The following is a 26,927-nucleotide window of genomic DNA, read 5'->3' on the forward strand; positions in this document are numbered from 1 at the left end:
CAATCCAGAAAAACCGAACGTTCCGAATCGTCCTGGCCCACCAGCGATGATCGGATGTCCGATCTGAATCGTCCATCATGGACGCCATCTAAAAAAGTCCTAAGGGACTTTAGTTCTATGGAAAAGAAGAAAGGAAAGTGAGGAGTTAGTGTCGCCTTAGTTGCTGCGTAAATAGGACCTGCGCAAACCGGTTGTTGCTGCGAAATCTCTCCACGCACGCCAACTCCAGCACTCCACCGACCATATCTGCTATAAAAGGAGAAGGAGTGATGACGTCTAGGGGATCAACTTGGGCTAGATGTGAAGCACAGGAGAGAGAGAGAGTAGAGTTGTTTTTCTTTTCCTTTTTGTTTAAAGGATTTAACTTAATCATATTGCTAGGCTAAACCTCTTAGCTAGGGCTAAGAGGAGAAGCTTGTAACGTGATTAGGATGGTTGCTTTGTTTTGATTCATGCTTCATTGAACTCTTATAGATTCTAGTTTGATTATTAAGGAATGCTTTTAGTTTTTAATGGTTTATTGTGACTTAAATTATAGTAGATCTGCAATAGCTTTAAGTATGTTTTTTTCATTATGAGATTGTGAACTTAGGAGGCCCTGTTGTTCACCATCGTCTCATGGGCATGGTTAGGTGATGGAACCCTTCCTAACTTTCACAATTCTCTCATGATTAGCTGTGAGATTGGTAAATTGCTGTTGTTTGCCATAGTCTCCTGGGCATGGTTAAGTGACGGAATCACTTCCAAATCTTCACCAATCTTATATGTTGATAATTAGATCCATGAGAAGTTCAGAGATTTGACAAATCTCTTCTTACCAACTAGACAAGATAGGACTCTGATTTCAGTTGTGTCCCTGAATCAAAACAAGGTAACTTCCCAATTGTTACAAGTGGATCCTTGACACCCTAGTTCCCTACCTTTGAATTCTAGATTTTAGATAAATATTTCACCATTATTCCTTAAATTTATTCGATTTAGATTTCGTCTTAGTCTAGTTCTAGTTCTACTTAGTTTCAGATAACGTACAGGTTTCAGTCCCTTGGGATTCGACCTCGATCTCACTGAGTTTAATACTACATCACAACCCTATGCTTGGGGAGTGAACAATAGGCCCCATAGCCTGCAATATCACGTACCATCATCCCGACTTCATACTGCAGCTTGGTCATTTCATTCGCATCACATATTGCATATTGTATTACATCCTTAGCATATGGTATTTTGGGTTGCTATATTTCTGCATTCATATGACTTAGATGAAGCTGATGGTATTCATAGCTCTTAAGAATTGCATATGGTATTGTATCATCGGTATCTGATATTTGACTCATTATGTCTTTGCATTATATAACTGACCTACATTACTTTCTTAGTATTAGACATTGGTTTGTTATGTCTTTTCATCGCATATCCTGGATTAGGTTGATGATATTTTTATGGACCTGTCAGTACTTTTGCTTATTCTGATATTGTATGGTTCGTGGACTTACCAGTATTTTTGTTTACTCTGATATTACATTCTGAGCTCGCATATACTGCTCACATGCTTACACCACACTTAAGATTTATATAAGCTTATGCACGATAGATGCATACAGGTGACGGTAGAACCTAGTCGTAGCTGAGCAGGAGCAGGAGCGTATAGCCAAGCCTTGTGAAGATTTTATTATATGCATGTATTTTTCCCTTTCAGCATTGTACTTAAATGATTATATTAGTAGATATGTGGTGATGATGTTGCTCTTGTAATTTGGGTATATTTGTGGTTATGCTTCTTACGAGACAAATTCATATTGAAAATCCTCCTTGTAGGATCACAGGATCAGAAATTAGCGTATAGGCGTTGGGAGTCAAGAATGGGGTGCTATAGAGGCTATCGGCACTGGATTCAGTGATCGAGAATTTTATGAGCCCGATTTTTGAGTTTGGAGTGTGACAGAAGTTGGTATCAGAGCATAACTTGGGAATACCTAAGGATAACAATATATATCTGCTGACAACTACCTTACACTGAATGATTGTTGAGAACTTAGAATGGTTAGGTCCCTAAGTTCGAATAACTTATAAACTTCTAGATATAACTCCTATTGTTTGTACATTCGAGAGTGCTCAAGGATAATAGGCCCTTGTTCCTTCCTTTAGGACATGACACCCAAGCGAGTAACCCGAGCGACTTCCACTTCCCCACCTGAGGATGCCGCTCTTCTACCCGAGAATGATGCGGATCCGACAATACCCATGAGTGTCTTTTAGTTACAGCAAATGTTGCAGGTTGTGACAACCGCCCTTCAGGGGCAGGGCAGGCACCCCGCTGTTTAACCAACCCAAGCAGAATAGGAGTGTGTGAACGCCCTTTTTCGAGAGTTCCGATAGCTCAATCCCCCATGTTTCCAGGACAAGCCAGATTCGACTGCAGCCGAGAGATGACACTATGACATGTAGTACCCAACAGCGGGTCCAGTTGGCAGTATTTCTTCTCTAGGATGAGGTCGAGCACTGGTAGACCTCCATTACTCGTGTTGTAGGGTTTGATTTTGTCTGGACATGGGAGAATTTTGTAGACCGATTCGAGCAGCAATACTTCCCCGACCACATTCGTCGGCAGTGAGCGTTGGAGTTTGAGACCTTAGTGCAGGGGACATGTCTGTGGCACAATATGTGGCTCGTTTCGTGGCACTATCAAAGTTCGCGTTGTATTTGGTTGATGATGAGGACCTAAAGGCCTGCTATTTTTTAGAACGGCTTACGTTTTAGCCTCAGGAGCCGTGTCGTCGGACATATGCTCCCGAACTTTGAGCAAGTAGTTTAGAGGGCCCAGATTTACGAGGCAGAATGGAATGATTCATAGAGGGCTTGTGACCACACAGGAGACCAGAAGAGGAAGACCCCCTCTAATAGTTCCCAGCAGTAGTATCGTCGACGACCGCAAAGGCACATAGACTGTTCATCCTTTCAAGCACCAGCAGCACCTTCAGTACCACCACAGAGACCATTCACAGGCGTTTGGTTCGGATGTGGTGAGACGAGGCATCACAAGCGTGAGTGCCCCCATTCTTTTCAGCAACAACTACCTCTTTGGGGGAAGACATACGCCTCCCCGGCAGACCTAGGGCAAGTTTGATGCAACTTAGCAGGATCCTCAGTCATCAGGAGGAGTCACCGATAATTCGCATGACCAGTCTTTAGAACTATCTTGTTAGATAAGTCATTGATGAGATGGTGAGGCTGCATAGTATTCCAGTTTCGATCAATTCCGATCTAGGATCCGAGGTTCAGTAGGGTCATCATAGTTCTGATGAGGCGTCCTGGGAGCAAGAGGCTGAGATTCGTGAGCGTTGTCCCTATCTCTTAGGTGTTTGATTATGTTGGTATGATATTTTTTATTATATCTATAGTGATGAGATTTTCCTTCCTTTGGTGAGCTTTGCATTGATTGTTTTGTGATTTAAATTTCGAGGATGAAATTTTTATTAGGAGGGGAGAACTTTAAATATCCTATCTCGTACCGTTCTTTAGGCTTCCATAGTCCTCCTGGTCAAATTTTGATGACCCACAATCTATTATCAAGATTTGTGCGCAATCCTGAGTTGTATCCCATATTTAAGAGTCGGCTCAATCCAAGACTTGTACCCTAGCAACTGTGCCATCGCCGCGGTTTTGATGTCGCTTCTCACGCGCAGAAGCGATACTCGGGCTAGGAGATGTGGGCCTGAGTTCAGTTCGAGGAAAAACACTGCGCTTTGTAATCCTAAGAGAATCCATCAGATCAAATGTCAAGTACACATTCCATCACTCCCATCACTCACACCCATCCCCAAGTACAATACCCATCCCCAAAGTCAACTCTGCTCATCACCCATCACTCACCATCCCTCTCTCTCCTTACATCACACCTCTCTCTCATCTCTCTCTCATTCTCCTAAGTAACCCAACATCCACGGGAGAGAAGCTTTGTGTGTGGCCCACCTCCCTACCTCCCATCTCCACGATCTTATCCATCCAATCCTCATCTTCCTCCATTAAAGTTGGAGCTTTGGAGCTAAAGAGTCCAAGGAGCCTAAAAGAAGTGAGAACGGTGGGTGATCCACCGTTGATTTCTATTTTAAGGGCCCACTTGTTGTGGGACCCACTTGATGTATGCATTAAATAAGGGAAGGCCCATTTGTGGCAGGGTCCCTCCCCTTCACTTTCCTCTCTCTCTCTCTCTCTCTTGCTCTCTCCCCTTTATAATGGAGTGAGCCCCAACAATTTATGTGTTATATCTACTCCGACCATCTGATGGTGTGGCCCACAGTACTACATGGGATAATCCACACTACCCATGCTAATGTGGACCCATCATGATGTGTTTATTTATCTGCACCATCCAGAGTCTCTGGATGATGGAGATCCACCCACCCTGATATATGTGTTTGGCCCTGGCCGTCCACCTGTGTGGATCCACCATGATGAATGTGTTGTATCAACCGCCCGTCCGTCTGGACGTGATCCACCATGATGTGGGTTTCATCCACACCATGCACCTATTTTTGGCAGTAGCAGCAGCTGCTGCTAGCGTCAGCAGTTGGTGGGGACCACCATGATATATGTGTTTCATATCCAAGTCGTCCATGCCTGGATGGTTCTATGGTCCCTATCATGAGGTATGTGTTTAATCCATACCGTCCAACACCCTGGACAGGTGGGACCCTCCCCTGTATCATCACCATCCAAACTCTGGACGGTGATTAGCTGGACCCCCTCACACTAGCCTATAGCTGATGTATTGACGTCAACAGTTCTGTGGGTCCCACTGATGTATACGTCGACAAATTCTGTGGGTCCCCTTGATATGTATGTTATATCACTCCATCCATCCATATGGCATGGCCCACCCCACACGAGTGGATGTGACCTACCTTAATGTAATTTTTATATCTGTACCATCCAGCAGATTGTTGGACGGTGGCCGAACCTTGATGCATTCATTTTATCCACACCGTTCACTAGATTGGAACGGTGGGTCCCACCTTCGATGTATGTATTGTATATTCACCATCCATCCATTTTGACGTGGCCCACCTTAATGTGTTTTTATATCTTCACCGTCCAGTCATTTGATAAGCCTACCTTAAGGCTTGAGATAAAAATGAGGAGATTGGTATGTCAAGTGCATAAACAGTGGAGATTAAACATCCACCATTGAAACCCTCTTTTCTTGGGTCACAAAAGTTTTGGATCAGTATGATATTTGTTTTTCCATTCAACTCAGGTCTTTGTGACCATATGATCTGGTTGGACGAGAAATAAAATGGTGGGGCCCCCGCATTTAAACGGTGAAAATCATTATCTCCACTGTTATTGTGGTATGGCCCAGCTGATCTTTCTGTGGGAATTATTTTTGGTAATGCTCTAAAATGACCTTAATTGATGTGGGGGCCCCCACCTTGATGTGATGTATGTTGAGCCCATTTGAGAGCCCCTTTATGATATATTAGAGGCCCACATGATGCGCCCTAATTTGATGTATTTGAGGCCCACATGATGTGGCCTGATTTGAAGTATTTGAGGCCCACATGATGCACCCCGACTTGTTGTATATAAGGCCCATTGGTGCGGCCCATTGAGCGGCCCATTATGATATATTTTCGCCTCGTGTGAAGAGGCACATTATAATGTATTTTTGGCCCATTTGGTAAGGCCCATTAAGATGTATTTGGGGTCCATGGGTTGAGGCCCATTGTGATGTACTGAGGCCCATGGGTCGTGGCCCATTGAGATGTATTAATGGCCTATGTGCAGGGCCCGCCTGTTATGTATTTAAAGCCTGTGGGAGTAGCCCAATGTGATGTATTTATGGCCCTTGTGCCAAGGCCCATGGTGATGTATATGAGGCCCACAAGTGATGCCCGATGTGATGTAATTATGGCCCATGGTGATGTATATTAGGCCCTTGTGTGAGGCCTTGGGCCCACTGTATGTTTGGATCTATGTGGGCCACTCTTTGGGAGCAATGTTAGTTAAATGTCCACATTGATGGGCAATGATGGTTAAATGTCCTCATTTTGACCTTCCCTTAGGCCCCTTTGTTAGGCCGATTGTCAAGGTCAATTGTCAAGGCCGATTCCGATTATCGAGGTCAATTCCGATTGATGAGGCCGATTTCGATTGTCAAGGCTAAGTCTAATTGTAGAGGTCGATTCCGATTGTCGAGGCTGATTATCAAGGCCGATTCTGATTGTCGATTCTGATTATCTAGGTCAATTCCAATTGATGATGCCGATTTTGATTGTCGAGGCCAAGTCTGATTGTAGAGGCCGATTCTGATTGTCGAGGTAGATTGTCAAGGCCGATTCCAATTGTCGATTCCAATTGTCGAGGCCAATTCTGATTGTCAAGGCCGATTTCAATTGTCGAGGCCAATTCTGATTGATGAGGCCGATTCTGATTAACGATGCCGATTCTAATTGTCGAGGCTGATTTCGATTGATGAGGCCGATTCCGATTGTCGAGGCCGAGTTCGATTATCGAGGATGACTTCGATTGTCGAGGATAATTCCGATTGTCGAGTTTGATTCCGATTGTCGAGGCTGATTGTCGAGGCCGATTTTGATTGTCGAGTCTGATTCCGATTGTCGAGGCCGATTCTAATTGTCGAGGTTGATTCCGATTGTCGAAGTCAATTCCGATTGTTGAGCCGATTCCGATTGTCTAGGTCAATTATCGATGCTAGTTACCGAAACTGATTATAAGTTTATGATATCAAGATCGATTATCGATGCTAATTATGAATATGTGACAGCATAGCATCTTGTTACATGCCCATATGCATCATCTGTATGTTTGTTAATCATTGCATATGTCATTGGGTAAGTTGTTATGAGACTCCCTAATAGGCGAAGGTTATCTCACATGAGCACACGATATACGCAGGATCGATGCATGACTGTATTGTATGACTCATGCATCTTACACTGTGTGTTATGATTACTATATGCCCTAGCGACATTAGGGTCATAGCCTCCACAGGCATATTATGGATAGCTAGATGGGACACCGAAAATGTTTGGTTCGAGCATCTGGGCACTTTGGATGTCCGTGGGTGAAAGTTCCTAAACCTCCGTGGCCATAAGACGCCCTAACATTGAGACCGAGTAAATACATGAGCACTCGAGTGTCGAATACCAGTAGGCCACGTCTCCCAATGTATCATGGTCAGTTGGGAGGGGGTGTGGCCTTACCCACCTGAGGGTAGTGAGCATAGCTAGGCTGAGTTTGACTAGCTCATGATTGGGTCCGCCATCGACATGTCGGGTAGATATTGGCTAACTACTGGCCAGGCGGATGGTGAGGTCTCTTCCACTTGCATGGTCGCGCATCAGTGGGCGGCGATTGTATGTAAAGTGTACTAGACCCCGGTAATGATCCCATAGATGTACAGTACTGATTTGTGGACTGATTGAGCAAGAGTTGTATACTCAGCATTATATATACTCATTCATTCATTCACTATCCACTCAGGCAGGTGGTGCGAAACTAATTGTTATGTGTACTTTCACAATGGTCAGGATTTCGGTTGGGGCGCGAGATTAACTTAAGATCAGGAGCTTACCACATTGAGTCTATCTATCCAAATTTAAGTATGAGAGTCGTTTGGATAGAAGTCCTTTTTAAAAGGCCCCATAGCCTGCGATATCACGTACCATCATCCCGACTTCACACTGCAGCTTGGCCATTTTATTCGCACCACATATTGCATATTGCATTACATCCTCGGCATATGGTATTTTGGATTGCTATGTTTCTGCATTCATATGACTTAGATGAGGCTGATGGTATTCGTAGCTCTTCAGAATTGCATATGGTATTGTATCATCAATATCTGATATTTGACTCATTATGTCTCCGCATTGCATAACTGACCTACATTACTTTTCAGTATATGACATTGGTTTGTTATGTCTTTTCATTGCATATCATGGATTAAGTTGATGATATTTTTATGGACTTGTCAGTACTTTTGCTTACTCTGATATTGTATGGTTCGTGGACTTATCAGTATTTTCGTTTACTCTGATATTACATTCTGAGCATGCATATACTGCTTACACACTTACACCACCCTCTAAGCTTTCTATATGCCTGTGCACGATAGATGCGTGCAGGTGACACTAGGACATAGTCGTAGCTGAGCAGGAGTAGGAGCGTACAGCCAAGCCTTGTAAAGATTTTATTATATGCATGTATTTTCCCTTTCACCATTGTACTCAAATGATTATATTAGTAGATATGTGGTGATGATGTTGTTCTTGTGATTTGGGTATACTTGTGGTTATGCTTCTTATGAGACAAATTCATATTGAAAATCCTCCTTGTATGATCCTAGGATCGGAAACTGGCGTATAAGCGCTGAGAGTCGAGAATGAGGTGCTACGGAGGCTGTCGGCACCAGATTCGGCAATCGGAAATTTGTGAGCCCGATTTTCAAGTTTGGGGCATGAGCTCAATCCCATCGACATTTTCTGGATTTTCTTCAGCTGGTAGCTGAACTAACCGGGCAGCTTTTTGATGCCATCATTGGGTGTTCGATGCCATCAAGAATTTCTTAAAAATCATGTTTTGTCTTTAAATAGTTGAGGTGTTAGTTTGATGCCATTGAAGGATGAGTTTGTATTCCTTCGATGAATGTTCGATGCCATTGGTTAATTCTACGCCGAATACGTAGAGTTGTGATTTTGTGGGATTTGTTTCCGATTTCATTTCAGATTCTGTCTTGGCTTATAAATATGGATGTAAACAGGATTGGGAGAATACTTTAAGGGTTTCTAAATTGTCCATGGGTTTCAAATGGTGCAGCAAGGGTGAGATTCGAGGTTATTCGAATTGCTTTCATAGTGATATATGTCGCTTTGTACCATGGTTTTCTTCACGCAAGGGTTTTTCCATGTTAAAATCTTTGTGTTCTTTTCATGTTTGCTTGGTGCAATTGGATGTTATCCTTGATCCATCTTTGTGTGCTTCCACGGTCCCCCAACAAGTGGTATCTGAGATAACGTTAGGGCGCAGACTTTTTTTTTTAAAGGATTAGTATCAATGGGAAGCCCTAAGTATGATATTGGGAAGTACTCAAGTAAAAATAATTTTGTGTTATGGAAGGTAAAGATGATTAGCTTATTAGCTAAGAAAGGCGAAGATGGGACTCTTTTGGAGTGTTAACCGTCTATGAGTGATGATGATTGGAATTAATACTCTTGATAAGAAGGTTAAACCCTCTTCTGATTGTGTTCATGGATAGGTTTTCTACAATGTTTTGAGGGAGAAAACAACAGTGAGTTTATGGAAGAAGTTAGTGGACATTTATGCGAAAAATTCCCTTGAGAATCACCTACACTTGAAGTTGTGGTTGTTCAACTTCGGGATAGCAGAGGGTGGAGATGTGAAAGCCCACATCAGTAATTTTAATAAGTTGATTTACAAGTTACTTGACATGGAGGAAGTGGTCAAAGATGATGAGCAGGCATGTATTTTGTTGAATTCTCTTCCATTGTCATATGAGTCATTCAAGGACTCATTGTGCATCGGTAAATCATCCATGAGTATGGACACTGTTATCTCATCCCTTCGGGGGAAACCTATAAGAAAGATAAACAGTAGCATAGGGACCTCTTCTGATGCACTACTTACGAGAGGCAAAAATACCAAGCTAGATCTAAATCCAAGGGCAAGGGCAAAGACAAGTTAAAGTACTGAAATTGTGTGATAACAGAACACATGAAGAAGAATTGTACAAATCTTAAGTCAAAAAAAGAAAACTCAGATGCTTCTTCTAGAGAGGCCAATATTATCACATCTGATGAAGAGACAAGTGAAGGTGATGTGTTGTCAGTGTACATAATTGGACACTTGTACGATAATCGTAAGGATGAGTGGATCCTTGACACAAGAGCATCATATCATATGACTCCTCATCGAACTTGGTTCACCAGTTACAGAGAGTGCGATGGTGGACAGGTCTTTATGGGTAACGACAATGCTTGTAATGTTGTAGCACTTGGTACGATGCACATTAAGATGTTTAATAAGATGGAGCATATCTTGAGTGATGTCAGGAACGTTCTTGATATGAAGAAGAGTTTGATTTCTCTCGGTGCACTCGAATCGATAGGGTGTTGTTCACTCCCCAAGTATAGGGTTGTGATGTAGTAATAAACTCGGTAAGACCGAGGTCGAATCCCAAGGGACTGATACCTGTACGTTATCTGAAACCAAGTAGAACTAGAACTAGACTAAGATGTGATCTAAACCAAATAGAATTTAAGGAATAATTGTGGAATAATTATCTAAAACTTAAGGAATTCAGAGGAAGAAAACTAGGGATTCAGAGGATTCACTTATAAAGATCAGGGAGATCTTATGCCTGTTCCAAAAATCATGGAAATTAAACTGAACTTCTTCTGTTATAATTTTAAAGAGATGAAAGGTATATGAATTAGAATGGATTCCATCATCAAACCATGCCCAGGAAATAGAGCAAACAATAGAATTAAACTAATTACCAACCAATCAACAATACATGAAAGTTAGGAAGGATTCCGCCATCCGACCATGCCTAGGAGACTATGGTAAACAACAGGGCTTCCTGACGTCATAAACATCAAAAGGAGAAAGAAATACTCAAAACCATCGTAGATCTATTGTAATTTTAGTCACAACAAACCATTAAAAATAACTGAAAGTATTCCTTTTAATTTGAACAAAAATCAACATCAGTCCGTCTAAACAATAGGCACAAGCAAAGTTTCTCCCATCAGACTACAAGCTTCACCTCTTAGCCCTAGCTAAGAGGTTTAGCCCAACTTGATTAGGCTAATAACCTTAGGCGTCATAAGAGAAAGAAAAAAAAGAAAAACAACAGCCAACAAAAATAAGAAAAAGTAAATAAGAACAAAAACATTCCTTTTTTTTTCTTCTCCCTGTCTTCACGTTCCAGCCCAAACTCAAGCCAGCCCTACGTCCCCCCAAAGAACCATACCCTTTCTCTCTCTGCCTCTCTCCTCTTATAAGCAACCGAAGACGGTGGCTGACTGATCTACGCAAAGAAAATTCGAGCTTTTTTTTTCCGCAGCTACTTTCACAGCCGTGCCAAAAACAAGAACCGACACTTCTTGGCGCGATTATATCTCAGCAAAACGAAGCCTGCTGCCTGATCTGATCTGTTCAGTCAGCTTGGCATCGATCGGTTGTACCTTGAGAGGTGTTTGGACCGTCCAGGTGAAGGGACCGATCATGCCCATGATCACTGAACGGCCACAAAGCACGTGCGTGCGTAAACAGGGCCTGCGGACTGAGCTGCGATGTTGGTGGGGCCCACTTCTTGGTGTTTCCTGTAAAATCCAGTCCGTTCATTGGATTCTTCATGGAAAACCAGTCGGACATGACTGTTTTTACTCTGTTTTGGTGTGGTCCATCAGATTTCTCCTTACACCGTCTATCCTCCGTTTGAACGGCTGGATTTCTCTCCTCGCGATCTTTTACAATTCCGCTACCTAGGTAGTGATAAGGAGCGTCATGAGGATCTAATGGATAGTCCGGATTGGATCGTTGAAACACGGTGGTGGCCCACAAAACCCAACCGTAGCCCTCTGTTCTTTGTTTCTGCAGACGGAAATAAGGATTTCCATTTTGAGATGGTCAACAGTCGGTTTAACTGACTCTTTGCTGCCATGCATGGCTAGTGCACTTGTGCACTATGTATACTCATGCTTAAGTGGGGTCCACTGTGATAAGTATAAGAAATCCGTTCCGTCCATCTATTTTCTCTTATCTTTTTAACAGTTGGGCCCAAAATTGAGGTACATCCAGATTGCAGTTGGACCCAGAATCTAGATTTTAGGGGTTGATCTATCCGTTGGGCTACTTCCACAGGGATCCAACGGTTGAATTTCGATGTGTACGGTTAATTTATGGTCCTCAGTCCATGTATGATTTTTCGAGCCGAACGGATAGTGGAAACCTTGTGATCTTGCATTCTGGCTGACTTTCAGGCCACTTGAGCTTCAGTTTCTCGATTTTCGCGGATCTCTGGCGTGTAATTCTGTTGATCTTGGTCCCCTGGAGTCTGTCCCTTGCCTTTAGTGCCATCAGAGAGTTAAATTCATGCTTTAAGCTTCCTTTTCAGTCCATGCTCATAAATACACTCTGCATCACAAACATGATTAAAGCGGGCCATTAAACGGTATCATGTTCGTAAATCTAAGCAATAACTGGGGTGTAATATGCAATATTTGACCCTCAACACAACCCCCAACCAGCATTTTGCTAGTCCCGAGCAAAATATTTGAAAAGTAAGTTGAGAATTACAGAACAATTTCTATAAACTCGAGAGATTTATGAAAAACAATTCAGATACTAGAATTCTAAGATTAATGAATGTTGGCATTACTTTCTCCTGAAATCAAGCTCACGGTAAACTTCATAATCAAGCTCAAATATTAATCCATTAATTAGACAATTCTAAACATTGAGTTCCATGAGTGTATAGTGTAATCTCGGCTTAACACTATTAAAATTCACTTTTCTATTTCAGGATATCATTGGTAACCACAAAAGAATTCATGATAACCAACACCTAAACCGAAACTTGATTCATTCTTCCAGCTTTTGATGATTTTCACACTATGTCAACTTTTTTTTAAAAGTAGAGCCAAGGAGGGAAAACGAATCCTCACCTATAGGGAGCAGACCCATAGTGAAGACTAGTCGCCCAACTTTTCCCAAATGTTAACCATGGAGAATCGAATCTACACCTATAGGGAGCAAACCTATGGTAAAGACCAGTCGCCCAATTATTTCAATTTCTCAGGTTGGTTCCTTTCAATGTCGAACTGAAATTTTAATGTGTAAGCGAGATGCGTTTTGTGAAATCATGACTCAATCAAGGTTTACAACTTTTAATTCTGGATTAATGATTCAAACTTAATTGTGAAATCTAAAAGATACTGAATCCAAGAGTCATAAATTATCAACATCACTTATCTTGAAATTCACAAGGAATTCACAAAAAAAATTAAAAATTTTCACAATTTTTGCTCAAGACCAAGGAAACACTAATTAGTAAACCTAATCTCCCACCCCCAACCTAAGATCTACATTGTCCTCAATGTAAAAGAAATAGGCATGCAATGCACATGGGATAACGAAAATATAAGAGGAGTGATGGAAAGATAGTACCTGGATGAAAGAATCAAGAGGCTTTCCAAAGATATTTACGTAAGAGCGGGTCAGCACAAGAGAGAAACCAACAGAAGTAAAATAACAAAAAAAAAATCCTACCTACATCACTTTCGTAGGTGCTCTCGATTGCATTTAGCGTATGCAACAAGCCTTTAAACCCCTAGGTTGCCCCTAGTGGACGAGTTGTAGTCTCGTGAGGGTTTGCACTAATGTTACCCACAAACATTGAACTAACTAATGATAAAATGAAATGAAATGAAGAGCTGGGTTGCCTCCCAGGAGCGCGAAGTTTACCGTCTTCAGCCAGACAAATAAAGCAACTACCCTAGTCCTATGAAAGCGATAAACCTACCTATACCTCTATCAGACTAGGAGATCAATCCTGGTAAACAGGAGCAGTCAGGGGCATGGACATGTCCTCTAAATCAAATTTCTCGACAAATGGTTTCAATCGATGTCCATTGACTTTAAACTCCTTGCCATTGTCGGGATCTCTTATCTTAACAGCCCAATGAGGAAAAATATTAACAACAATGTAAGGGCCGGTCCAACGAGATCGAAGCTTACCCGGAAAGAGATGTAATCGAGAATTGTACAAAAGGACCTTCTGATCAGGCGTGAATGATTTTCACAAAATGTGTTGGTCATGAAATGCTTTCATCTTGTCCTTGTAAATTCTTGAATTATCGTACGCATCATTCCGGATTTCCTCAAGTTCATTCAATTGAAGTTTGCGTAGCGAGCCAGCGTTGTCCAGATTGAAATTAAGATTTTTGATCACCCATTACGTTTTATGTTCCAGTTCCACAGGCAAGTGACAAGCTTTCCTATAGACAAGTCTAAAGGGAGACATTCCAATAGGGGTTTTAAAGGCAGTACGGTATGCCCATAAGGCATCGGTCAATCGGATTGACCAATCCTTACGATCAGGGTTAACCGTTTTCTCCAAAATGTGTTTAATTTTCCTATTAGAAATCTCAGCTTACCCACTTGTCTGTGGGTGGTACGGGGTGCTCACCTTATGAGAGATACCGTATTTCTTCATTAAGCTCTCAAATGGTTTATTATAAAAGTGTGAGCCCCCATCACTAATGATGGCTCGAGACGTTCTGAATCGAGAAAGGATGTTTTCTTTTAGGAATTTAATGACCGTGCAATGGTCATTAGTTCGACACAAAATCGCTTCGACCCATTTAGTGACATAATCCACGGCGAGCAAAATATACAGATTTCCAAACGATTGGGGGAATGGTCCCATGAAATCGATGCCCCGGCAATCAAATGCTTCAATAATAAGGATGGGATTCAAAGGAATCATATTTCAACGGGACAATGCTCCCAATTTCTGACAACGCTCACAAGCTTTGCAAAACTTATGAGTGTCCCTAAACATAGTGGGCCAGTAAAAGCCACACTGCAGGATCTTGGCCGTGGTCTTTTTAGCAGAAAAGTGACCACCACAGGCCTGTGAGTGACAGAAGGAGATGACGCTCTGATGCTCATCGTCTGGGACACATCTCCTTAGGATTTGATCTGGCAATATTTAAATAAGTAAGGATCATCCCAGAAAAAGTTGTGCACCTCGGTGAAGAATTTCTTCTTATCTTGTACAGTCCATTGTGTCGGTATGGCACATGTAGCAAGATAATTAGCAATATCAGCGAACCAAGGTGAATGGGAGATTCTGAACAGTTTTTCATCAGGGAACATGTCGTTGATATGGGTCGTCTCAAGGGAATCAGAGGTATTAAGGCGAGACAGATGATCGGCCACTACGTTCTCTACTCCCTTTTTATCTTTAATTTTCAAATCAAATTCTTAGAGTAGAAGGATCCATCGTATCAAGCGGGGCTTAGAATCATTCTTAGAAAGAAGATACTTAAGTGCCGCATGATCTGTGTAGATAATGATCTTGGATCCGATCAAGTAAGACCTAAATTTATCCAAAGCGAACACTACAGCTAAGAGTTCCTTTTCCGTAGTCAAGTAGTTCACTTGGGCAGAATTTAAAGTTCTACTTGCATAATGAATGACGTAGGGCCTCTTATCTTTTCTCTGGCCTAGAACCGCTCCAAGAGCATAATCAGAAGCGTCGCACATAAGCTCAAAAGGAAGGCTCCAATCGGGTGGTTGCATGATAGGTGCAGTGGTTAACATGCCCTTAAGCTTGGTGAAAGCTTCCTGGCATTGCTCAGTCCACTCGTATGGTGCATCCTTTTGCAGAAGATTACATAAGGGACGAGAGAGGAGACTAAAGTCCTTTATGAATCGTCTATAAAACCCTGCGTGTCCTAAGAAGGATCGCACATCTCTGATGTTCTTGGGTAGAGGTAGGTTAGAGATAAGATCGATTTTTGCCTTATCTACCTCGATTCCCTTGGACGAGATGATATGCCCAAGGACAATTCCCTTCTGAACCATGAAATGACACTTCTCCCAATTAAGTACCAAGTTCTTTTCTTCACATCTTTTCAGCACACATTTAAGACTTTCTAAGCACTTGCTAAAAGATGGACTGTAAACAGAGAAATCATCCATGAAGACCTCTAGATATTGTCCCACCATATCAGAAAAGATACTAAGCATACATCTCTGAAAGGTAGCAGGGGCATTACATAATCCGAATGGCATCCTTCTGTATGCAAAGGTGCCATATGGACATGTAAATGTAGTCTTTTCCTGGTCCTCAGGGGCGATTTCAATCTGATTGTAGCCCGAATACCCGTCAAGGAAACAGTAATAGGAATGACCAGCTAGCCTTTCCAAGATTTGATCAATGAATGGCAAAGGAAAGTGGTCCTTCCTCGTGACGGTATTCAGCTTCCTGTAGTCAATGCACATTCTCCAACCAGCAGTAACTCTAGTTAGCATGAGTTCATTTTTAGCATTGGCTACGATGGTGATCCCGAACTTCTTAGGAACCACCTGAGTTGGACTCACCCATTGACTATCGGATATGGGGTATATGATACCCACGTCCAATAGTTTAAGAACCTCGGCCTTAACCACTTCCTTCATGTTTGGATTTAGTCTACGTTGTGGTTGCCGAGCGGTTTTTGCATTATCCTCAAGATATATGCGGCGAGTACAAATTGAGGGATCGATTCCCTTGAGGTCCGCTATCGTCCATCCCAGGGTTCATTTATGCTCAATGAGAGTAGATATGAGCATACTCTCCTGTTCTTTCTCCAGGTGGGCAGAGATCACCACCGGGTATGTCTCATCTTGACCTAAATAGGCATATTTCAAATCAGAGGATAAAGGTTTTAGGTCAAGCTTCGGCATCTTGAGATTAGACGGTAGAGGCACTACATCGGTTTGTGGCAATTCTTCAAATTGTGGCCTCCACCGGTTAACTTCAAGTATCGGTGCAGTATCAAGCAAGGCGCACGTCTCCTAATCATGTCATCATCAAAATCATGGAGTGGGCCAGGCATGTCTCTAGATGGTTGGAGGATAAGGTCAGAGGTGTCGTATCTTCCACGAAAGAGTCAATCATGTTGATGTCGTGAAAATCGTCATCATCCTCTGAGTTGCTGCCGTTATTGAAAAAGATGTTTGATTCTAATGTCAAATTTTCAAAAGATATAGTCATGACACCATTCCTGCAATTGATAATTGCATTTGACATGGCAAGGAATGGACGACCAAGAATGAAAGGAATCTGAGTGCTCATGTTATTGATGGGTTCGGTGTCCAGGACGATAAAATCTACAGGGTAGTAAAATCTATCGACCTAGACTAACACATCCTCAATTATCCCTCTTGGTACACGAACAGAGCGATCAGCAAGTTGTAGTGTGGTCAGGGTGGGTTTTATCTCACCCAAATCTAACTTTTTGTATACCGAGTAGGGAATCAGATTTACGCTCGCTCCTAAGTCAAGAAGTGCATGATCAATTCGATGGTTCCTGATTACACATGATATGGTTGTGCTACCGGGATCCTTGAATTTCTGCAGCACGTCTTGCTTCAGGATAGCACTCACTTTCTCAGTCAAGAAGATTTTCTTTTGAATAATTTGCCGTCTTTTGGTCGTGCATAAGTCTTTCAGAAATTTTGGCATATGAAGAAATCTGTTTCACGACATCAAGTAGAGGAATATTAACTTTCACTTGTTTCAACACCTCCAGAATATCCTGAGAGTTAGAAAGACGTTTTGGTGCAACCAACCGTTGAGGGAACGGAGCAACTGGCTTCTCTAGAAGTTTCGGTTCTAATTTTTGTGGGGCATCACTAGATCCATCATTGTTGTCCTCTTCTGGTTCTTGAGGCTTTTCAGGCCTAACCAGAAGAGTTTTATCAATGATCTTTCCACTCCTAAGAGTGGTGATGAATTTAGCGTGCCCCATCTGATTTGAAGAGCTGGGATCACTAATCTCGTACTGCGGTTTAGGGTTGGGGAGAGGTTGTGCAGGAAGCATCCCCTTTTCTATAATCGTCATACGAGAATCTATCTTTTGCATAAAATCTGTAATTCCCCGCATTGCTTGAGCCAGCTCTTGTATGGAATTTTAAACCGGTTCCTCTTGAGGTTTCACTTGATTTGTATTTTGATTGAAGAAACCTTGAGGGGTAACCGTTTGTCCATTCCTCCAACTAAAGTTTAGATGATTTCTCCAACCACAATTATACGTATTGGAGTTAGGTCCAGTAAAAGGTCTTTGATAGTTGTTTACGGCATTAGCTTGTTCATTCAACGCTCCTCGAAAGGTAGGTATTGTAGGACAATTTTCAGTTGTATGAATGTTGCAATCACAGATGCCACAAACAATTTCATTAACCTTATCCTTCTTTCCTTCCATGGCCTTAACTTTCCTTATGAGCGTAGTCACTTTACACTTGAGATCATCCTCTTCTTTCAAGAGATATAATCCACCTTTCTCCTTTAATTAAGTCAGCCTAGACGTGGTGTTTGATTTTGGGTAATAGTCCCAAGATTGTGTTTTTTCAGCCAGACTGTCGAGGTAGTCCCATACCTCGTCGACATCTTTATTAATGAACTCTCCACTACACATTGTCTCGACCATTTGGCGCATGGAAGATGTCAATCCATCGTAGAAGAAATTTGTAATGCGCCACGTTTCAAATCCGTGTTGTGGGCATGAACTGACCAAATCTTTGAACCTTTCCCAACATTGGAAGAATGTTTCATCTTCCTTTTGGGCAAAGTTCATGATTGCTTTTCTAAGGGTAATCGTTTTATGATGTGGGAAGAATTTTTTTATGAATTCTCTCTGCATGTCGTTCCATGTGCCAATGGATCTAGGACGCAGTGAATGTAACCATGTCTTAGCCTTCTCTTTTAAGGAAAAAGGAAAGAGTTTCAGCCTGATTGTATCCTCAGATACATTAGGAAAATATAATGTAGCTATAATCTCATCGAACTCTTTTAAATGTAAGTATGGACTTTCTGATTCAAGTCCATAGAATTTGGGCAGGAGTTGGATAACTCCTGGCTTGATGTCCATTTGTCCTGTGTTTTCAGGAAAAATCATGCATGAGGGCGTACTTGCTCCCGCCGGTTGTAGATAATCTCGTAAAGTACGAGGCGGGGGTGCCTGATGCACCTCATTCTCATCTTGGGTATCCTCCACCCTGGGTGGAAGTAGAGGAGGTTGGTCTTCAGCCATAACTTCAATTAACTCAGGGGATTTCGAGTGATGTCTAGTCCTGCGATGGATAGTCAACCCCTCAACCAATCCTCCTTCAGTCAAGAGACGTCGAGTGCTGTCACGGGCCTACTTGGGCATGAAACACTCGCAGCCCTCAATCAAATTCAAACGAAAAGAAAATCTAGAAAGAAAGAGAGAGTTGGAAAGAAATTACCAACTTGAAGTCCCTAAGTTAAAGACCTGCAAAAGAAAACAAACAAGTCAGTTTCTAAAAGAAGAATAGTCTAAACTAGAAAGTAAATTACTAAAAGAGAACTGAAAAATAGAAAGTAGGGAGAAAACTTACCGAATTAGAAATTTCTACATTTAAAAGCCTACATAATAAGAAAGTTTGTGTCTAAAAAGGAAAGTACCAGAATTAGAGAGTTTCTAAAAATGAAGGAAAGATGAGTTAGTTTCTAAAATTAGAAAGAATCTCTAAAGAGGGAAATAACTAACCTAGTTTCTAGAAACAAAAGAAGAAAGTTTCTAAAAATAAACTAGTTCCTAAAAATAGAAAAATACTAGAAAATAGAAAATTTCTAAAATTAAAAGAAAGCTTAGAATAAGAAAATTTCTAACACTCAAACAATAATTCTAAAAATAGAAAAAGTAGAGGAATTAGAAAGGGATTACCAATTTAGATGTTATTTCAGGATTATACAAAACAGGAAAACAGGTTAGTTTCTAAAAATAAAATAAAAACCTTTAACCTAAAGTTAGTAAAATCCTAATCTTAATTTAATTCTAAAACTAATTAATTTCAGAAAAACGTAGCCGTCAATCCCCGGCAACGGCGCCAAAAACTTGTTCACTCCCCAAGTATAGGGTTGTGATGTAGTAATAAACTCGGTAAGACCGAGGTCGAATCCCAAGGGACTGATACCTGTACGTTATCTGAAACCAAGTAGAACTAGAACTAGACTAAGATGTGATCTAAACCAAATAGAATTTAAGGAATAATTGTGAAATAATTATCTAAAACTTAAGGAATTCAGAGGAAAAAAACTAGGGATTCAGAGGATCCACTTATAGAGATCAGGGAGATCTTATCCCTGTTCCAAAAATCATAGAAATTAAACTGAACTTATTCTGTTATAATTTTAAAGAGATGAAAGGTATATGAATTAGAATGGATTCCATCATCAAACCATGCCCAGGAGACAGAGCAAACAACAGAATTAAACTAATTACCAACCAATCAACAATGCATGAAAGTTAAGAAGGATTCCGCCATCCGACCATGCCCAGGAGACTATGGTGAACAACAGGGCTTCCTGACGTCATAAACATCAAAAGGAGAAAGAAATACTCAAAACCATCGCAGATCTATTATAATTTCAGTCACAACAAACCATTAAAAATAACTGAAAGTATTCCTTTTAATTTGAACAAAAATCAACATCAGTCCGTTTAAACAATAGGCACAAGCAAAGTTTCTCCCATCAGACTACAAGTTTTACCTCTTAGCCCTAGCTAAGAGGTTTAGCCCAACATGATTAGGCTAATAACCTTAGGCGTCATAAGAGAAAGAAAGAAAAAAAAAAACAACAGCCAGCAAAAATAAGAAAAAGTAAATAAGAACAAAAACATTCCTTTTTTTTCTTCTCCCTGTCTTCACGTTCCAGCCCAAACTCAAGCCAGCCCTACGTCCCCCCAAAGAACCACACCCTTTCTCTCTCTGCCTCTCTCCTCTTATAAGCAACCGAAGACGGTGGCTGACTGATCCACGCAGAGAAAATTCGAGTTTTTTTTCCGCAGCTACTTTCACAGCCGTGCGCAAAAACAAGAACTGACACTTCTTGGCGCGATTATATCTCAGTAAAATGAAGCCTGCTGCCTGATCTAATCCGTTCAGTCAGCTTGGCATCGATCGGTTGTACCTTGAGAGGTGTTTGGACCGTCCAGGTGAAGGGACAGATCATGCCCATGATCACTGAACGGCCACAAAGCACGTGCATGGGTAAACAGGGCCTGCGGACTGAGCTGCGATGTTGGTAGGGCCCACTTCTTGGTGTTTCTTGTAAAATCCAGTCCGTTCATTGGGTTCTTCGTGAAAAACCGGTTGGACATGACTGTTTTTACTCTGTTTTGGTGTGGTCCATCAGATTTCTCCTTACACCGTCTATCCTCCATTTGAACGGCTGGATTTCTCTCCTCGCGATCTTTTATAATTCCGCTACCTAGGCAGTGATAAGGAGCGTCATGAGGATCTGATGGACAGTCCGGATTGGATCGTTGAAACACGGTGGTGGCCCACAAAACCCAACCGTAGCCCTCTGTTCTTTGTTTCTGCAGACGGAAATAAGGATTTCCATTTTGAGATGGTCAACAGTCAGTTTGACCGACTCTTTGCTGCCATGCATGGCTAGTGCACTTGTGCACTATGTATACTCATACTTAAGTGGGGTCCACTGTGATAAGTATAAGAAATCCGTTCCGTCCATCTATTTTCTCTTATCTTTTTAACAGTTGGGCCCAAAATTGAGGTACATCCAGATTGCAGTTGGACCCAGAATCTAGATTTTAGGGGCTGATCTATCCGTTGGGCCACTTCCACAGGGATCTAACGATTGAATTTCGATGTGTACGGTTAATTTATGGTCCTCAGTCCATGTATGATTTTTCGAGCCGAACGGATAGTGGAAACCTTGTGATCTTGCATTCTGGCTGACTTTCAGGCCACTTGAGCTTCAGTTTCTCGATTTTCGCAGATCCCTGGCGTGTAATTCTGTTGATCTTGGTCCCATGGAGTCTGTCCCTTGCCTTTAGTGCCATCAGAGAGTTAAATCCATGCTTTAAGCTTCCTTTTCAGTCCATGCTCGTAAATACACTCTGCATCACAAACATGATTAAAGCGGGCCATTAAACGGTATCATGTTCGTAAATCCAAGCAATAACTGGGGTCTAATATGTAATACTTGACCCTCAACAGGTGCAAGTTCATCGATCTTAATAGTGTCCTTAAAGTTTCAAAATGGGCACTCGTGTTTATGAGAGCGTAGAAGCACGAAAACCTTTACAGGTTAATCGGAGCACTTCAGTAGATGGAGTGATAGCCACTGTTATGGAGTCTATGTCTGCACATATGTAGCATGCTTGTATGGGCCACATGAGCGAGCAGGGCATGAGGGTACTTTCTAATTGTTGTTTAATTCCAGCTTTTAAAAATTCTGATTTAGATATATGCGAGCATTGTATATATGATAAATAATCAAGATTATCTTTTAAATATGAAAAAATGTGTATGTAAGAGAGTACTTGATTATATGTAATCTGATGTATGGGGAATATCGTCAAAGGTTTCTATTGGAGGGTCGCCATGGTTTGTCTCATTCATTGACGACTACTCCTGAAAAGTTTGGGTTTACTTCATGAAACGTAAATTCGAAGTTTTCACCATATTCTGACAATGGAAAGCAATGGTGGAAAAATATTCACGGTGAAAAATAAAGGTTTTAAGGATTGATAATGGTAGTGAATTTACTTCTAATGATTCAATAAATATTGTATAGATGAAGGGATCATCAGGCACAACACAGTGCGCCACACGCCCGAACAAAATGGTGTGGTTAAATTGATGAATTAGACTCTCTTGGAAAGGGTCTGATGGATTTTAAGTAATGCTGTGTTGGGCAAGGACCTATGGACTGAGGCTGTTAACGCGACTTGCTATCTAGTGAACTGGTACTCTTTAACGACAATAGATTGTAAGATCCCAAAGGAAGTATGGAGTGGTCATAAGGTAGACTACTCAGATTTGTGCAATTTGGTTGTAAGGCTTACTCTCATATAGCATTAGTTGAGCGAGAAAGCTTGACCAAAGAGCCAAAAAGTACTTCTATGTTGGATATGGTGTTGGGGTGAAAGGTTACAGGTTGTATGACACGGTCACATGTAAGGTCATCACTAGCCGTAACGTCAGGTTTGATGAAAGCTCCATATTCCGCAAGAATGTTAATGAAGAGCAAGAGGAACCATAGATTCTTGAAGTCCAGATTGATAAAAATGATACTCAGGCAGAGACAAATGCACAGACAGAGATACACGAACAGGTGGAGCAGCTGCCTGTGAGAAGAAACCCACGACGAGGTCGCAGTTTATATATATATATATATATATATATATAGAAACTGGATTATATTCATTAAAATTGGGATGTATAGTCATTCGGGTTGGTCTAAACAGAAAATAAGGATCCAGGCTAAGCCTATCGAGTGGAGCACCTAGACAATGTATAGGAAAAACTAAGAAAGGGCTAAAGAAAGGAGATCCTTAAGAGAATTGCGGATCCTCGAGATAAACAAGCACCCTCAAGCTGAGCCAAACTGAGGGACTAAAAGAAAAGATGAAGGCAAGATGGACCCAGGAGCCCCTCAAACTAACACTAGCAAAGGGAGGAAGACAAGGCTGAGGAGTAATCTGCGCTACCCAAACAAATGCAACAGCGCATGGAAACCAAAAATCCAGTGACGGCCCACCCAGTTGGTAGCCACCACGCGAAGCTTCCAGCTGGGAGCTAGAGAGGAAAAAAATCAACCAACCAGGAGAAAAGGAACTAGGACCAAATTAGAGTTCCACCGATGCTTGCTCGACTAGCAATTCAAGGAAAGAAGAGGTTGTGGGGAACAAAGGATGCACTAGCTAGCGAGGCATACAAGGCTGGTATCCTGAACATAGGAATCAACCAACACCTATCTTGTTTTTGTTGAGCCGAATTTGGCCAACACATGCTCTCTCGAGAATCAGAGAACCCGTAATGTGCTTGGGAAGCTCAGATGGAATGAGGAAGACTTTGTCTAGGGCACCGCTGCTAGAGATATTGGCGAGACCATCCACCATAGAATCACCTTCCCGAAAGGTGTGGTTGAATCTAAGGTTAAGAAGGTGAGCAAGCTGATGAATGGAATCAAGAATGTACCAAAGTTTCCAACCGCCGGCCACCTGGTGATTAGAGACTGCATTAAAGAGGACATGGGAATCAGTTTCAACCATGATTGAAGTGAGCCCCAAATTCTTGCATAAATTGAGGCCATCGAACATTGCATGGGCTTCTGCTTACATGTTCGAGATCTAACCGTAGGAATTATGGAAGGCAAAGATAAAAATACCGGCGTGGTTTCGGCATACTCCTCCACCACCACCACCAGCTCCTAGGTTGCCCCGTGCAAAGCTGTCAAGATTCAATCTCAACTAGCTCCCAGTAGGCTTTATCCATTTGACTATTGAAGCCTTTCTGGGTGGCGAAAGATGGGAGGGAGCTGCCATAGCAAATCCCTGTTGGATAAGCCTTGACCAGGAAATCATGTCTATGTTTGGAAGCTGGGAGCCGATCTCCAGGAGCCAATTGGACACTCCATTGATAATGGAGGCTGTTGTAAATTGGCAATTTTCATATTTAACACTGTTCCTTCCAATACGAGTCCATCTCATCGTCTATGGCCGCCTTCCACTTTTTTACATCAGGCTCATCAAGAGCCTCCTGAATAGTAGACGGGTCCCCATCATCTGTAATGAGGACTTGTGCAATATTAGAGTTGTCCCTGTATCTTGCTAGTAACCTGTGATCTCTCAGTCATCCTCAAACTCCCATCTAATCATCCTCGAACTCCTAACCCGCTGCCCACAGCTGCCTCGTCCCACCTTCAAGAAACCCAACCAACTCCAAGAGAGATATTTGTTCCCCACGTCAATTCTAGTCATCCTCAAACTCTGCAATAGCAAACCAGCCCTCCATCCAACCCTCATTTAGTTGTCCTCGAACTCCCAACCCACTACCCATAGCTGCCTCGTCCCACCTTCAGGAAACCCAACCAACTCCAAGAGAGATATTTGTTCCTCACTTCAATTCTATTAACCCCAGGACCCCCCCACCCCATATCTACATCTCAGCCCATTGGCCCCCAAGTCGAAGACCTCAACCACTTACTCAGCCATAGCAAGATAGCATCACTTGTCTGGGATCATTTCACCAATAAATGGCTTATCCCCCTCAATCACTATCAGACCATCCATGCCCAAATCCAGCAATGGACATTAACAGTGTCCTTCTCCTCCTATCGGTGTTTGATTCGCGACCTGGCCCCTCCCATCATCATTTGGGAACACAAAAACAAAACATTGTAACTAACGGAGCTTCCAGTGGGCCGAAAAGTGATAGGATGCAAGTGATTATTCAAAAGGAAACGAGTAGCGAAGGGTTACCTTCAGAGAGAAGGAATCGACTTTATAGATGTATTTGCACCCGTTGTAAAGTAAGTATTTATAAATTCGTGTTGGCTCTAGTTGTCCAATACAATCTCGAGCTTAAATAGATAGATGTGAAGATTACATTCCTACGTGAGGAAGTGGAAGAGCGGATCTACATGAAGCAACCAGAAGGATACGAAGTTAAAAGGGTAAAGAACAAAGTTTGCAAGTTAATGAGGTCATTGTACAGCCTGAAATAGTCGCCTAGGTAGAGGTATAAAAAAATTAATTTTTTTATATTTAATCAGAAATATAGTAAGAGTTAATAAGATCACTGTGTCTATTACAAGACACTAATTGATGACAAGTTCATCATCTTAGCATTATATGTTGATGATATGTTGATCTCCACTCATGACATATTTGATATTGATGTACTGAAAACTCAATTATCATAGATATTCGAGATGAATGATCTGAGGGTTGTAAAGAGGGTTCTCGGCATAAATATTCATAGAGACGGGAAAATGAGTAGGCTTTGGTTATCACGTATAAAATACCTTGAAAAGGTGTTGATCAAGAATGGGATGGACTTGGCAAAGTCGGTGAGTGTTCCCCATGCAACTTACTTCAAGCTTTCCTCAGAACAATGTCCTAAATTAAATGAGGAAAAGCAAGTTATGTCTCATGTGCCTTATTTGAATGTTGTTGGTAGTTTAATATATGTTACGGTCTGCACGAGACCGAATATTTCACAGGCAGTCGATGTTGTGAACAAATACATGTCAAACCCTGGTAAGTAACATTGGAAAGCCGTGAAATGGCTACTTCGATACATTCGAGGTATAAAAGACTACGTCTTACCTTTTGAGAAGACAGAGGCAAAGTTAGTTGGGTATGTGGATTATGACTACGCAGGCAGTGTAGATTCCATAAAGTCTACTTTAGGTTACTCATTTGTACTAGCGGGTGGAGAGATTAGTTGGATGTTAATGCTTCAGTCAATGGTGGCTCTTTCCGCAATCGAAGTTGATAATATGGCACTGATAGGAGCGTTTAAAGAAGGTGCTTGGTTGAGATGCATGATAAATCGGTTAGGGCTTCAGCAGGAGGTCATGCCGATTAATTGTGATAGTGAGAGTGCATTCAATTTGGCTAAAAATTCTGTTTATTAATCTCGTACTAAACATATTGATATTTGTCACCACTTTATCCGACAGGTGCTTGAGCAAGGAAGCATGACTCTGGAGAAGATTCACACCAGCGTGAATCCGATGGACATGCTCACTAAGGTAGTTCTTGCAGAGAAGTATAAGTTCTGTGCGACTTCTCTGGGCTTGGCGATGACATAAAATGAAGACAGAGTGTGCATGAGAAGCGTTGATGGAGCTATGATGGAAGACAGAAATAAGATAAGAGGACAAGAAGCTACACATTTGATGATTGAAGACATGGTGAAAATTGTTGTATTTGATGTTGTAAATCGAGTCAGATAGAGGGTCTGTCGCTGCCATTGACAATTTGTTCAATGTCACCTTCACTGGCATCGAATAGTACTTGATCCCATCGAGATTAATTTTTTGGATTTTCTTCAGTTGGTTGCTGGACTAACTGGGCACCTTTTTTATGCCATCGAGAATTTCCTAAAAATCTTATTGTCTCTGGACAGTTGAGGTGTTCGAAACCATCGACATGCCTTCGATGCCATCGAAGGATTAGTTTCGATGCCATCGACAGATTTTGGGCAGAATATGCCGAGTTGCAATTTTACGGGATTCGTTTTCGATTTTGTTTGAGATTCCGTCTTGGCTTATAAATATGAATGTAAACAGGATTGGGAGAATATTCTAGGGGTTTCTAAATTATCCA

At 41.7% G+C, this 26,927-nt stretch overlaps 1 non-coding gene across 1 annotated transcript; it reads left to right on the top strand.

The window, feature by feature from the left end:
* Positions 1-18,303: 18,303 nt before the first annotated feature.
* LOC131228296 (small nucleolar RNA R71) lies at positions 18,304-18,410 on the top strand. The gene has a single exon (XR_009162806.1). It is a non-coding gene; the product is annotated as a small nucleolar RNA R71 (small nucleolar RNA).
* Positions 18,411-26,927: the final 8,517 nt, after the last annotated feature.

The sequence above is a fragment of the Magnolia sinica genome, chromosome 15 (assembly GCF_029962835.1).
Source record: "Magnolia sinica isolate HGM2019 chromosome 15, MsV1, whole genome shotgun sequence".
NCBI classification, from domain to species: domain Eukaryota; kingdom Viridiplantae; phylum Streptophyta; class Magnoliopsida; order Magnoliales; family Magnoliaceae; genus Magnolia; species Magnolia sinica.